Here is a 5,622-nt window from a genome sequence, read left to right on the forward strand (position 1 = left end):
CAGAGCACAGGCTCCGGACGTGCAGGCTCAGTGGCCACGGCTCACAGGCCTAGCCTCTCCGTAGCATGTGGGATCTTCCCGGACCGGGGCACAAACCCGTGTCCCCTGCATTGGCAGGCAGACTCTCAACCACTGCGCCACCAGGGAAGCCCTGGGAAATTTTCAACTATAATCTCTTCAAATATTTTCTCAGTCCCTTTCTTTTTCTCTTCCTCTTCTGGGACCCCAATAATTCAAATGTTGGTGTGTTTAATGTTGTCCCAGAAGGTCTCTGCGACTGTCCTCAATTCTTTTCATTCTTTTTTCTTTATTCTGCTCTGCAGTAGTTATTTCCACTATTTTTTCTTCCAGGTCACTTATCCGTTCTTCTGCCTCAGTTATTCTACGATTGATCCCTTCTGGAGAGTTTTTAATTTCAGTTATTGTGTTGTTCATCACTGTTTGTTTGCTCTTTAGTTCTTCTAGGTCCCTATTAAACATTTCTTGTATTTTCTCCATTCTATTTCCAAGATTTTGGATCATCTTTACTATCATTATTCTGAATTCTTTTTCAGGTAAACTGCCTATTTCCTCTTCATCTGTTAGGTGTGGTGGGTTTTTGCCTTGCTCCTTCACCTGCTCTGTGTTTCTCTGTCTTCTCCTTTTGCTTAACTTACTGTGTTTGGGGTCTCCTTTTCACAGGCTGCAGGTTAGTAGTTCCCATTGTTTTTGGTGTCTGTCCCCAGTGGCTAATATTAGTTCATTGGGTTGTGTAGGCTTCCTGGTGGAGGGGAATAGTGCCGGTGTTCTGGTGGAAGAGGCTGGATCTTGTCTTTCTAGTGGGCAGGTACATGTCTGGTGGTGTGTTTTGGGGTGTCTGTGGCCTTACTATGATTTTAATCAGCCTCTCTGCTAATGGATGGTGTTGTTTTCCTGTCTTGCTTGTTGTTTGGCATAGGGTGTCCAGCACTGTAGTTTGCTGGTCATTGAGTGGAGCTGGGTCTTGGCGTTGAGATGGAGGTCTCTTGTGGACCAATGCCCTGAACTTGGCTCTCCCACCACAGAGGCACAGTCCTGGTGCCTGGCTGGAGCATCAAAAGCCTGTCATCCACATGGCTCAGAATAAAAGGGAGAAAGAAAGAAAGAAAAGAAAGAAAGAAGAAAGAAAGGAAGGAAGAAAGAAAGATAAAATAAAGTAAAATAAAACAATTAAAAAATAATTATTAAGAAAAAAAATTTTTAAGTTAAACAAAAAACAGACAGACAGAACCCTAGGACAAATGGTAAAAGCAAAGCTATACAGACAAAATCACAAACAGAAGCATACACATACACACTCACAAAAAGAGAAAAAGGGAAATATATATATATCGTTGCTCCCAAAGTCCACCTCCTCAATTTGGGATGAGTCGTTGTCTATTCAGGTATTCCACAGAGGCAGGGTACATCAAGTTGATTGTGGAGATTTAATCTGCTGTTCCTGAGGCTGCTGGGAGAGATTTCCCTTTCTCTTCTTTGTTCGCACAGCTCCCGGGGTTCAGCTTTGATTTGACCCTGCCTCTGCATGTAGGTCGCCTGAGGGTGTCTGTTCTTTGCTCAGAAAGGACGGGGTTAAAGGAGCAGCTGATTTGGGGGCTCTGGCTCACTCAGGCTGGGGGTAGGGAGGGGTACGGATGCGGGGCGAGCCTGCGGTGGCAGAGGCCGGCGGGACGTTGCAGCAGCCTGAGGCACACCATGTGTTCTCGCGGGGAAGTTGTCCCTGGATCCCTGGACCCTGGCAGTGGCGGGCTGCACAGGCTCCTGGGAAAGGAGGTGTGGATAGTGACCTGTGCTTAGACACAGGCTTCTTCGTGGCGGCAGCAGCAGCCTTAGCGTCCCAGGCCCGTCTCTGTGGTCCGTGCTGTTAGCTGCACCCGTCTCTGGAGCTCCTTTAAGCGGTGCTCTTAAGTCTCTCTCCTCGCGCACCGCAAAACAATGAGGCAAGAAAAAGTCTCTTGCCTCTTCGGCAGCTCCAGACTTTTTCCCGGACTCCCTGCCGGCTAGCTGTGGCACACTAGTCCCTTCAGGCTCTGTTCACACAGCCAACCCCAGTCCTCTCCCTGCGCTCCAACTGAAGCCCAAGCCTCAGCTCCCAGCCCCCCCCCGCCTGCCCCAGCGGGGGAGCAGACAAGCCTATTAGGCTGGTGAGTGCCGGTCGGCCGTGATACTCTGTGCGGGAATCTCTCCGCTTTGTCCTCAACACCCCTGTTGCTGTGCTCTCCTCCGCAGCTCCAAAGCTTCCCCCCTCCGCCACCCGCAGTCTCCGCCCACGAAGAAGCTTCCTAGTGTGTGGACACCTTTCCTCCTTCACAGCTCCCTCCCACTGGTGCAGGTCCCGTCCCTATCTTTTGTCTCTGTTTATTCTTTTTTCTTTTGCCCTACCCAGGTACGTGGGGAGTTTCTTGCCTTTTGGGAGGTCTGAGGTCTTCTGCCAGTGTTCAGTAGGTGTCCTGTAGGAGTTGTTCCACATGTAGATGTATTTCTGACGTATTTGTGGGGAGGAAGGTGATCTCTGCGTCTTACTCTTCTGCCATCTTGAAGCTCCTCCTCCATTAGTTTTTTTGATTGATTTTTTTTGGATTTTCAACATAGACAGTCATGTCATCTGTGAACAATTTTAGCTCTTCAATCCTATTAGTGTACCTTTATTTCATTTTTTCATTTCATTAGCTAAGATTTCCAAATTGATTTGAACAGGAGTGATGAGAGGGCATATCTTTGCTTTGTCCTTCATCTTAAGCAAAAAGCCTCTAGTTCCTCGCAATTATGTATAATGTTAGCTGTAGACTTTTTGTAGATATTCTTTATCAAGTCAAGGAAGTTCTCTTTTATTCCTGGTTTTCAAGGAGTTTTTATGATGAATTAACTGTTGGATTTTGCCAAATGCTTTTTCTGCATCAACTGAGATGATCACATGATTTTTCTTCTTTAGCCTGTTGATATGATGAATTACATTAATTGATTTTTCAAATCTTGAGCCATCCTTGCGTACGTGAGATAAATCCCATTTGGTTGTGGTATGCAATTTTTACAGTGTTTGATTCATATTGTTAATATTATGCTGAGAATTTTGCTGCTATATTTATGACAGATTGTAGTTTTCCTTTCCTGTAATGTGTTCTCCTGTTGGTGTTAGGGTAATGCTGGCCTCATAGAATGAGTAGGAATTATTAATTCTGCTTCTATTTCAGAAGAAAGAGATTGTTGAGAAATGGTATTTTTTTCTTTAAATATTTGGTGGAAGTCACCAGTGAAACCATCTAGATCTGCTGCTTTCATTTTGGAAGGTTATTATTAATTCAATTTCTTTAACAGATATGGCCCTATTCAGATTATCTTCATCTCTTGATGAGAAGTTTATTACATTGTGTCTTTCAAGGAATTAATACATTTCATTTAAGTTATCTAACTTTAGGTCATAGAGTTGTTCATAATATTCTTTTATTATCCTTAATGTCCATAGGATCATTAGTGATGGCCCTAATTTCATTTCCAATATTAGTAACTTTTTCTTCTTGTTTAGCCTGGCTAGTGGATTACCATTTTATTATCTTTTCAAATAATCAGGTTTTGATGTCATTGATTTTTCTAAGTTTTCCTGTTTTCAATTTCATTCATTTCTGCTCTAATTTTAATTCTTTACTTCTATACTTTTTGAATTTGTATTCCTCTTCTTTCTCTTGTTTCATAAAGGAAGACTACATTATGGATTTTAGCTCTACCTTCTTTCTGATACGTGAATTCAATGCTATGAGTTTTCTTGTAAATATTGCTTTTGCTGCATCTCACAAATTTTGATGTTTTATTTTTAAATTCAAATTTCAATTTGACTTTGAAAAAGTTTAATTTTTATTTATTTGGTTTAAAATATTTTAAATTTCTCTTGAGACTTCTTCTTTGACCCATGTGTTTTAGAAGTGTGTTGTTTGATCGCCAGTATCCTACGTTTTCCAGTCATCTGTCTGATATTAATTTCCAGTTTATAATCTCACTATGAGAGTCTACTTTATATTATGTCTATTCTTTTATATTTGTTAAGGTATGTTTTATGCCACAAAATATGGTCTATCTTTGTGACTGTTCCATGTGAACTTGAAAAAAAATGGGTAATCTGATGTTCTTGAAATCCAGAGGATTGATGGTGTTGTTAAACTATATCCTTACTGATTTTGTGCCTGATTTATCTGTCCATTACTGACCGAGGTGTCTTGAAATCCCCTGCTATAATAGTAAATTTATCTATTTTTCCTTATAGTTTTATCACCTTTTTTGCATTTATTTTGATATTCTGTTCGTAAATGCATATACATTATGGATTGTTATGTCTTCTTGAAGAACTGACCCCTTTATTGTTATATAATGTCCCTTTTCTTTTGACATCCAAATGGTTTATTTACATGATATAAAAAGCATATTTCCAACAGTGCATCAAGTATCTGAGAATAACATTAGTTTTAATAAAAACAAAACCTTCTGGAGAGACCCTCCCTCTTTCAGGTCAGGCAGCTCAAATGTCCACCATGTCTAGCAGTGCAGAGACATGGAGCTCAGAGGCAACTTCCACTTCCCCTGAACTTGGGATCAGCCTTTCCAAGTGCTTCAGAGGTGTGCCTGTTGCCTCTGACAGCTGCAGTGGCTCCTGTCCTTTCATCCTGAGGGCTAGTAGTTGCAAATGTTTTCATCCCAGCTCCAATAGTCTAAGGCAGAGATGGCCAGAATCTGAGGAAGGTCAAGGGGAAGGGAAGTTGAATCTGTAAATGCTCCTGAGTTTTCAGACAACCACTGCTGAAGTTGATCTTCAAACCTCTTTCTCCAACAGCAGATTCTAGACAGACATTGGGCAGGAGCTCCTGGCCAGAGGCTCCACACACCACATTTTCAGCACTGGGAAGCCTCCCCTCTTGGCCAGGCTCCACACTCATCTTCCCTGAAAACTGTTTGCAGAAGGATGACAAGACTTTATCCCCAAACTCCCCTGACTTAGCTGTTGCACCTTCTGTGTCTGGCTGGTACCCAGGACAAAGGAACATCATAGTTTTTCAAGCGATTTTTTAACAGAATATACACATATCTGACCATCTTCACTCAGTGCCTCCGATACAACAAAAAGCCAGGGGGCCATCCAGTGCCCCAGCCTGTGGTTGATGCACAAGGCAATGACCTCCTCCTGTGGGATCTGGCAACCGAGGACCCTGCCTGAGCCAAGAGGGAGGCCTGGCAGGGAGGGGTTTGGGGGAAGGGCAGTGCATTTTTTTTCCAGACTTACACTCTGCAAAGCAGGTTCTGACCTGTGCCTGGAGGACGGGCTGCATCCGGCGAGAGCTGAGGCTCTGGAGGCACAATGGACTGGACGACCAGGGAGCGCAGAGGGGCCCAGGAAGCCGCAGGGCGGCAGGGCCATCCATAGAAGCCAACTACAGCCCGCCCCGGCCAGGCCGGGTGCTCTGGGGAGTGCTGGTGAAGGTGAAGCAGCAGCCACCTGCCCACCTACCCAGTCCCCACCCGGCAAACTTGGTGATGGGCCAAGACAGGTCGCAAGCTGCTCGGAGGTCAGGCCAGCCCACTGTTCAACAGTTCATTAACGGTGTTGGGCTCCTGGGACGA

The 5,622-nt window shown here is 44.0% G+C and overlaps 1 pseudogene; it reads right to left on the reverse strand.

Annotated features, from left to right (window-relative positions):
* Nucleotides 1-4,525: 4,525 nt before the first annotated feature.
* Nucleotides 4,526-5,419, reverse strand: LOC112407545 (germinal-center associated nuclear protein pseudogene; annotated as a pseudogene).
* Between the last annotated feature and the right edge of the window lie 203 nt (nt 5,420-5,622).

The sequence above is a fragment of the Neophocaena asiaeorientalis genome, unplaced genomic scaffold (assembly GCF_003031525.2).
Source record: "Neophocaena asiaeorientalis asiaeorientalis breed wild unplaced genomic scaffold, Neophocaena_asiaeorientalis_V1.1 scaffold278, whole genome shotgun sequence".
Lineage (NCBI taxonomy): Eukaryota > Metazoa > Chordata > Mammalia > Artiodactyla > Phocoenidae > Neophocaena > Neophocaena asiaeorientalis.